Source organism: Delphinapterus leucas, chromosome 4 (assembly GCF_059928025.1).
Source record: "Delphinapterus leucas isolate spDelLeu-1000000601 "Yukka" chromosome 4, BTC_Dleu_Yukka2, whole genome shotgun sequence".
In the NCBI taxonomy this organism is placed as follows: Eukaryota; Metazoa; Chordata; class Mammalia; order Artiodactyla; family Monodontidae; genus Delphinapterus; species Delphinapterus leucas.
In genome coordinates, this window is record NC_143132.1 from 120,943,367 (window position 1) to 120,953,662 (window position 10,296).

Genomic DNA, 10,296 nt, shown 5'->3' on the forward strand with positions numbered 1-10,296 from the left:
GGGCACGAACCCGTGTCCCCTGCATCGGCAGGCGGACTCTCAACCACTCGCACCACCAGGGAAGCCCCAATCTCCTTTAATTAAATCAGTATCTCTGGAGGTGACATTGGGATTTTTTTAAATTAATTTTTATTGGAGTATAGTTGATTTACAATGCTGTGTTAGTTTCTGCTGTACAGCAAAGTGAGTCAGTTATACATATACATATATCCACACTTTTTTAGATTCTTTTCCCATGTAGGCCATCACAGAGCATTGAGTAGAGTTCCCTGTGCTGTTCAGTAGGTCCTTATTAGTTATCTATTTTATATACAGTAGTGTGTACATGTCAATCCCAATCTCCCAATTCATCCCTCCTCCCCCCTTCTTCCCTTGGTAACCATAAGTTTGTTTTCTACATCTGTGACTCTTATTTCTGTGTTGTAAATAAGTTCACTGTACCATTTTTTTAGATTCTACATATAAGTGACATCATATTTGTCTTTCTCTGATTTACTTCACTCAGTATGACAATCTCTAGGCCCATTCATGTTGCTGCAAATGGCGTTATTTTGTTCTTTTTTATGGCTGAGTAATATTCCATTGTATATATGTACCATTTAGGTTGCTTCCTTGTCCTAGATATTGTAAATAGTGCCGCAACGAACATTGGGGTGCATGTACCTTTTCAGATTATGCTTTTCTCTGGATATATGCCCAGGAGTGGGATTGCTGGATCACATGGTGGCTCTATTTTTAGTTTTTTTAAGGAACCTCCATACTGTTCTCCATAGTGTCTGCACCAACTTACATTCCCACCAACAGGGTAGGAGGGTTCCCTTCTCTCCACACCGACTCCAGCATTTATTGTTTACAGATTTTTTGGTGATGGCCATTTTGACTGGTGTGAGGGGACACTGGGATTTTAAAAAGCTCTCCAAGGAGTTAAGCTCTGTGGACCCAGATTTTAATAAGCTAGGCTATTCAGAGCAAACTAGTTCCTCCTACAGAGGAACTTTGAATGGCCTGACTCATCGCTCTCATTTACCGGCGAGGAAACTGAGGCCTGGAGCTTGCCCCAAGGCCGCACAGGTACTGACTGTCTCAGGCAGCATCCAGCTCTCCACCGTTCCCTGTTCCAGGAGGGGCCGCATACTGAAACAGAGAACCGGTCACGTTCCTGAGGAAGCCTGGACAGGGAAGATGTGCATGTTCAGCAGTAGCCGAGATCTCTGCATTTGCTGAAGCAGATCATTGGCATCAACTCCCAGATGTTTTTATTCTTTAGTCCACTGTCTGCAGTACCTGCTGCCCATTTGCGCTGAACTCAGCTCCTGGCGCTTGTGGTCTTGGTGTTGACACTTGCGGGTGCCCTGCAGGAGAGCCTGGTGCGGTCAGAGGGAGGCTCACGCTTGGAGCCAGGTGTCCCGGGTTTAATGCCAGCTCTGCCTCCGCCTTGCTCTGTGACCTTGGGCCTCTTGCTCAACCTCTTCATGCCTCAGTTTCCTAACTTCTCACTTAAGGGTGATAATATTAGCATAATTAACCCCCAGGCGCAGGTTGTGATTAAATGTGTTTGATGGAGGTCAAGACCGATGTCTGCCTCAGAGCGCATGCTCTGCAAGTGTCAGCTTCTCAGCTGGTGGCAGGCATGGGGGCAGATTGCTTAGGAACCTTTTCTTTTCTTTCCTTTCCTTTTCTTTTCCTTTCTTTTCTTTCTTTTCTCATTTCTTTTCTTCTCTCTTTTCTTCTCCCCTTTTTCCTTTTCTTTTTGCTTCTTTTCTTTTCTTTCTTCTTTTTTAACCCCAAGGGTTATAGAATTCTGCCTAGGCATTCCAGCTTATTCCACACGGAGAGAATAAAATCATTAAATAGAAATAATTGGGAAATAAAAATTATAGGAGTGAGCAACCAGGGGACTCTGTGTGTGAGTGTCTTTATATAGGCGCTTTGAAAGATTATATCAAAATAATGATTTTGATTACATGTTTTAAGTGATACTTTTCACTAATTCAGGTTAGCATGAATTAATGAACAGTATAAATTATGAAATTTTAAAAAATAACAAAATTTTGATATTTCAGTTTTACAATGGAACTTTAAGTTAGCATAAGAAAGCATCCCTTCCTAGGTGCTTTTAGAAGAATTAGGGAGGTAGGGAGCACAGGGCTGAGAGTGTGGACTCTCACCCTCAAATAGTCCGACTCTCTAGGTTTATTTTCTTCTTTCTTTATTTATTCCTTGGCCGTGCCTCGAGGCATGCGGGATCTTAGTTCCCGAACCGGGGATCAAACTGTGCCCCCTGCAGTGGAAGCGCTGAGTCCTAACCACTGGACCGCCAGGGAAGTCCCTTTTATTTATTTATTTTTCACTTTGATTTTCGACTCTCTGGGTTTAGATCCTGGACTTCCCACTTGCTTTTTATGAGGTCCTGGGGAATTTATTTTTTCTAAGCTTCACTTTAGTCTTATACAAAATGGGCTAATCGTAGTTTCTTTATCTTAGAGTTGTACCAAATAAAAACAAACGCAGGCTTAGAAAGGGGGAAATTTTATTCAAAAGGACTATTGCAACAGGAAAATCACTGATCTCAGGAACCTGCAGGCATCTCAAAAACAAATCAAAAAGGCTTTTCTTTTATGGGAGGGGTAAGCAGACCTTCGCAGCAGTGGGAAGTTGGGTGAGCAAGGGGGCTTGATGGCCGGGAGTCTGACAGGAACGGTGTCTCGCTGTGGTCAGCGCATTCCCCGGATAAGCTGATAAAGGGACACTTGAGTGCTTGCCCAGGCTTAGAAGCAAGCAGAGTTCAGCGTCCTGTGAGGAGGAGAGGGGATCACTAAAGCTTGGTCAAGACAAAGAAGCAGGGAAGATATGGGCCGTTGTGGACACTTGGCAGGTTGTTTTGAGGATTAAGTGAAATTCTCCATGTATATCACTTACCAAGATTTCTGGGTATATACAATGAATGCCGAGTTTTGTTTTGTTTTTTTTAATTACAAATGCTTGATTCTAAAATGCGTGAGAGTAGCTTTTTCTTTCTCTTGAGCGGAATAATTTATTCATGGCGCCACAACAAGGATAACAGTCTATTCAGTGAGCATTTACTATGTTCCAGGCCCAATGGTGGGAAGAGGTACAAACATTGATGAGACAGAGTTTCCAAGCACAAGGAGTTCTCAGTCCAGAGAGAAAGAAGGAAGTGTTATGTGATATAACTTGCAAAGGGCAACCGTTCTGACATATACAGGATGTCATGGGAGAATGTGGAGGGGTTGTCAATTAGCTGGGGGTACTGTGATGAAGGAAGAACAAGATGAGAAGTGAGCTGAGTCTTACTTAAAGGAGAAGAAGGGCTTCCCTGGTGGCGCAGTGGTTAAGAACCTGCTTGCTAATGCAGGGGACACAGGTTCGAGCCCTGGTCTGGGAAGATCCCACATGCCGCGGAGCAACTCAGCCCGTGCGCCACAACTACTGAGCCTGCGCTCTGGAGTCCATGAGCCACAATACTGAGCCCACATGCCTAGAGCTCGTGCTCTGCAACAAGAGAAGCCACCGTAACGAAAAGCCCGCGCACCGCAATGAGGAGGAGCCCCCGCTCGCCGCAACTAGGGAAAGCCTGCGCGCAGCAAAAAAGACATCCCCCAACAAAATTTAAAAAATAAAGAAGAAGAAGTTACCCTAATGAATAAGAGGGAAAGAGTGTTCCCAGGCAGACAGAACAGCACATGCAAAGCCAGGATTTCAAAGAGTGTATGGGATGCCAATGACAACAGGCAGTTACTGGATCCCTGAGTTCCAGGCAGAGCAAGGGCAGAGGCCAGTGGGGGCTGGGCGATGGAAGCCATCGAAAGGACAGGGGCATGCTAAGTTTTGTGTTTAGGACACATCTCAGCTCACTCCTGCATTTCTAGGTCTACCTAATACAGAGGATGACATTCCCTAAGACAAGGATTTCAGGACAAGCATGTATGGAGGGACTGGGAGAGTTCAGCTTAGAAATGTTGCTTTGAGGTGCCAGTGAGGAATTCAAAGACAGACATCGAGCAGGCAAGGCAGTGGTCTGGGCTGGAGATACAGACATGGGGATCATGAACATAGTCATGAAACCACAGCAGTGAAGATCATCTGGGAGTGTATTTAGACCAAGAAAAGCAGTGCTATGAAGTCAGAACATTTAAGGAACAGAGTACCTTCTTTTCAATGTATGTATGTCACTTTGGTGATGGGCAGATACTTGTTTATGCACATATTTGGGCATTCAACCAATTACTGAGCACTTTCTGTGTGTAAACACTGCTGGTTTCCAGGATAAAGAACTATGGCTCTTCTCCTCAAGCAGTACACATTCTAGACGAGTGATTCTCAACAATGGGTGACTTTGCCCCCCAGGGGACATTCGGCAACATCTGGAGATATTTTTGGTTCTCACAACTGAGAAGGAGAGATTGATACTAGCATCTAGTTGGTAGAAGCCAGGGCTGGGGCTAGACATCCCACAGTGCACTGGGCAGCTCTTCTCACACCTGACAAGGGATTACCTCACCCAGATGTCAGCTACGAGAAGCCCTGATCTACACTAAGAAACAGGACGTGCACACAGTCAAGAAAGTAAAGAAACCCATTCCCTTCTCCAAACTGAGTATGGTGGCTTTGTAACATGTTGACTTGGCTAGGTCAAACTGCATTTCCCAGAGTTATGCTTCCCGCTAGGGTGAACCACAAGAGCGATTCCTGCCAGCTCTGGAGGGCAGACAGGAAGCAGTAGCACCTTGTAACTCCTGCACACTGTCTTTGACATAAGGCAGCAGCTGGATCTACACCTGCTCGCCTTCCCCAGGATCTTCAGCTTCTCTGACCCCGGGGTCCACCACACCCAGTGTGTGTTCAGCTCCATGGTAAAGGGTTTTACCTTCTGCAGGACACCCGTACCATTGAAGTCAGAGGCAACGAGAGCTGACACGGGTCTCAGTCCATCCTCCTGGTCTTCAGCTCATGCTGTGGCTTCCAGTTTGTTCATGCTCTCTCACCCTTTACAACCGTCTCCCCTGGCCGATTGCCTGCCCTGTGGACTTCAAGCCCCAGCGTTAGACACAGAGACAACAGTCTATCAGAGACTGCTTAACGAGCTCTCACAATTAGTGAGGGAATATCCTTGTAATTTTTACACACATGGATCTTTAATCTCTGACTGAACCGTGACTGATATGCTGGGCTGAGGTCAGTGTCAGTCTGTTAGTATTTCTAACACAGGACAAAGTAATTTTGTAGAAAGGTAGATTTTTTCCTCCCTGGGGCCAATCTCAGTGGTCCTCTCCCATGAATTATTCTAAACCCTGGACCTATTCTTTTCTTTTTTCTCCTTTTCCTCCTCTTCTCTCTTCTCTATTTCTTTATTTGTCCTATTTCCCCACTTGGATGAATATACTCCATAGATTAGCACCCATAGTTATTCCACAGTTTGTTGGCTAAATAGGAATGTACTTCATGTACCCTTTCCATGCGATTATCCAAAGTCATCAGTCATATCCTGTTGCTACCTGGGTCTTTGTCGATTGAAGGATTATGATGCCTGTCTTGAGATGCTCCATCTGACCATTTGTTTTTTTGTTGTTGTTGTTTTTGTCTCCATCTGGAGATCCTCCAGAGACCTTGTGTCTTCCTGAAACTGCTCAGAGGAGAGCTGTCCTTAGTTCCTGGGCAGACTTCTCCTAGGGCTTGAACAGTGGGAGGAGAAGCTGGGTGCTACTTACATGTAATTGCTCAGCACTTCATTATAACTTCTTGCCTACGACTGTATTTGTGACTGGTATGTTTGGGTAAAACCTGGAATTTCTTTTTCTCTCTTTTCCTCCATCACCACTAAGAGCTCAGGCTCATCAGCCTGTTATGTGTATGTAGCTGGGTAACATTTTCAGAAAATAATTGAGGTTTTATTTTGCTCTTCCTAGCACCCCACTTTTCCTTTCCCCCATTCAAGTGGGTCTTTGTGCTCATGGGCCCAGTAGAATGCTGACACAGAAGGGAAAACCCCAAGAACAACCCAAGTTAAACCCTGGCTCAGCGGCACTCAGAGTCAGAAACCAAACGCAGTTATAGAAAATACAATTTTAACTTTTATACTCATGGATCACTCCAGCCCCTTGTTCAGTTTGTAACACAGGCGCCCACTTCCTACTTTTTTTGGCTACTCATTTTTGAAATCTTCCTACAGTTTATTTCAGGATGAGGGGCAATACTTCACTCAGTCTGAGGCTCTAGGAGAAAGAAAAATGGGCCCTGGGTACCTTCATTGACACAACAAATTTATCGATTGCCTATTATGTGCTAGGTCCCCCGTTAGGCATGGAGACATAGACTTGAATCCAGATACTGTCCTTGCATCAAAGAATTTGTAGTCCAAAGTGTAGAGATATATCATGTACTCCAGAAAGCAACACGAGGTTTGTAACTCCCATAAAAGAAGTTTCTGCAGGGAGATGCCAAGAAGGCGGAGTAGGAAGACCCTGAGCTCACCTCCGCCCACAGCACAGCAAAATTACAACTATTTACAGAGCAACTATCTGTGAGGAGAACTTGAAGACTAGCAAAAAGATTTTCCACAACTAAAGACATAAAGAGGAATCACAACAAGACCAGTGGGAGGAGTGGAGACACGTTATAGTCAGGACCCACACCCCTGGGTTGGCAGTCCACAAACAGGAAGAATATCACAGTCATAGAGGTCCTCTTCAAGGAGTGAGGGGTCTAAGCCCCACATTGGGTTCCCCAGCCTAGGGATCCTATACTAGGAAGATGAACTCCCAGAATGTCTGGCTTTGAAAACCAGCAGGGCTTATGTTTGGGAGAGCTGGGGAGTTATAGGAAGCAGAGACTCTACTCTTAAAGGGCACATGCAAAATCTCACATGCTCTGAGACCCAGTCCAGAGGTGGTTGTTTTAAAGGAGACCGAATCACACCCACTTGCTGATCTTAGAGAGCATCCTGGAGACTCAGGAGGCAACTGGGACCACCCCCACCCTCCGAGAATGGGGATGGTGGTCCTTTTGGGGAGCTCATTCTTTTTTTAAAAAAAAATCTATTTATTTATTTATTTGGTTGCACCAGGTCTTAGTTGTGGCACGCAGGGTCTTCGTTGTGGCATGTGAGATCTAGTTCCCTGACCAGGGGTCAAGCCCAGGCCCGCTACATTGGGAGCACAGAATCTTAACAGCTGAACCAGCAGGGAAGTCAGGGGAGCTCATTCTATTGGGATAACATCAGCACTGGCAAGTGCCGTTTTCAAATCCTCCCTCCAGACTATTAGCACCGTGGACCTGGGAGAATTAATATTGTTAAAATGTCCATACTACCCAAAGCAATGTACAGATGTAATGCAATCCCTATCAAAATACCCATGACATTTTTCACAGAACTAGAACAAATAATCCTAAAATTTGTATGGAACAACAAAAGACCCCAAATAGCCAAACAATCTTGAGGAAAAAAAAGCAAAGCTGGAGGTATCATGCTCCCTGACTTCAGACTATACTACAAAGCTACAGTAATCAAAACAGTATGGTACTGGCACATAGATCAATGAAATAGAATAGAGAGCACAGCACTAAACCCATGCACTTGTGGTCAATTAATCTATGACAGAGGAGCCAAGAATATACAATGGGGAAAAGATAGTCTCTTCAACAAGCGGTGATGGGAAAACTGGACAGCTATGTGTAAAAGAATAAAATTAGAACATTTTCTCACACCATATACAAAAATAAACTGAAAATGGATTAAAGACCTAAATGTAAGACTGGAAACCATAAAACTCCTAGAAGAAAACATAAGCAGAACACTTTTTGACATAAATCGTAGTAATACATTTTTTTTGGACCTGTCGTTCTAAGGCAAAGGAAACAAAAGCAATAATATTGTAGTAACTTTGTGTGGGGACAGATGGTTGCTAGACTTATTGTGATGATCATTTCATAATGTATGTAAATTTTGAATCACTATGTAGTACACCTGAACCTGACATAATATTGTGTGTCAACTATATTTCAATAAAACCTAAATTTTCTGGACATTTGGATGACCAACCTTGAGAGGTGTGTGTATTTATAGGAGGACGTACCAAGCGAGGGGCCCATTCATCTTTACCATTTGTTTTCTGTCTCTTCTTTTTAAGTCCTCTTATCCATGGTAAGCTATTTTCCCTAACTTCATAACAATTAGATTTGAAACTTTTTGTATGAAAATGTGTCAAAGACTTGTTTTAGTTCTTTATCTGTAAAATAATGAGACTAGAGTTGATGATGACTACAATCCCTTCATTTCTAAAGTTCTGAGTCAATGAAAACTCCTGAAAAAAGAATTGATGTGTCTTCCCCACATTCTTATTTCCTCATCAAAGAACTTTGGGAGTGAATCAGTCCCTAATGCCCTGACAACTCTGAATCTCTGGAATACAATTACCTGTGTCACCTTTAGGGTTTAGCATGTACTACATTGATTAATATTAATCAGTAGAGTGTGAGCTCCCAATGGACTGTTATGGGGTCTGACCCATCATTGTTGGTGCATGCCAGTCTGTGGTCTAAATCAATGGTTGCTCAAAGTGGCTGGATTTTAGCATCACCTGGTGAGCTTTCAACACTATATAATGGAAAAGAGACAAACTTTCATGCCTCACGCCTAGATTTTCAGATGCAGTAGGTCTAAGCTGGGGTTCAGGAATCATAACTTTAGAACATTTCCTTGGTGATTCTAATGATCAGCCATGTTGGAGAACCAATGGTCTAAACTGAATTGAAACACGTTGTGTGTAAGTGTGTGAGTGTATGTGTATGTGTGTGTTTGTATTTATAGATCTGCCAATGAGATCTTAATTGCCTATCTGCCTGCCTTTCTTCCTTCCACTTAAGCAACTTCCAGACGCACTCTCTGACCTCAGAGTTCTCATATAGCGAGGGAAGAATTACAGCATGTAACTCTTTGGGTCTTCAGTGCCCGGCCCCCAGTGGCCAGCACTATGATTAGTAATTGCTTTCTTGGTGACTGTGAGAAACCCAGTTTTTGGTGTGCCTAATTTACATAGTGCAGCCAATCAGCTTGGCAGGAGCAGAAGTGAGACTCTAGCTTGTAACACCCTCTAAGATCCTCCGTATTACACATCAGTCAGACAGACAATCCCACAGGCCTCTTTGTTTCACCCTTGGGGGACTCCAAAATTTCTTGATGATTGATTGCCTTTCAGTAGTCCTTTTACAGATGGGGAAACTGAGACTTAGAAAGCAACTTTCCCAGGATCCCCAAGCTGATATGTGGGTAGTTGGGGTTTGAGCTGAAATCAACAGAATGGATTTGACTCCGTATTAGTGCCTGACTCATAAAACCAAAGCTAATGTCTTAACATAACACGCAGAACTGATAACACTTATTATCTTAATCCTGGGTCGTACATAGGCTGACAAACTTATTACCCAAATCAGCTTTTTAAAAACATTGTTTTTTGTTTGAGCAAAGGAAGCATTTGTAGAAAAGATGAAAAGAGGGTGTTATTCATTCAATCTTTTGCCCCTGCCTCCCCAAAAGCACACAATCTTTATTACCTCTGAATTCTGATTTCAATTTAATATACACAAGGAAACGCTTGCAAATGATGGCAGGCCCAGAAGATTAGTTACAAGTAATTCAAACATGTTAGCACAAAAGAAAACAAATAAAAATTATTTATGATCCATCAGTCGTTCTTTTTTCCCACAGATCTTAAAAATAAAAATTGGTCTTAGCTTCTCATTTTCAATGTGCTTTCTTCCTTTGACTCCTGTAAAACTTCCAACGATATTAACACCTCTATATACAAAGAAGCAGTGTGGCAGTACATGTGACCTTATACATTTTTCACTCAAAGAAAAAATTATGAAATATTTGCTTTGAACCTGCTCTTCGATTCTAAGAGGAAGCTAATTTGAAAGATTCATAAATATTACTTAAGTGGCCAAACTATTTTTTATTTGAAACTAACATGAAACTCTAAGGTGAGCTGACCTGGTTGGAAAGGAGAAGGAATAACTCTGGCCTCCCTAAGTTTTGTCAGTTAGGAAGCAGATAGGAATTGGCAACCCCAAGAAGAGAAGAATAAGTTTAATGTATCTTCTCACACACCATTAAGTTAGAGCAGCTCATCATGGAGGTTTAGACTGGTCCATCTCCCTAGAAGGTAGAAAAGGTTAATTAATTACAACATCATTTTTTTTCTTTGCTTTCTCCTCCCCTCCCTTTCTCCTCCCCATCACCCCTCTTATTCCTGATTACTCCTACCCCTTATTGGTTAC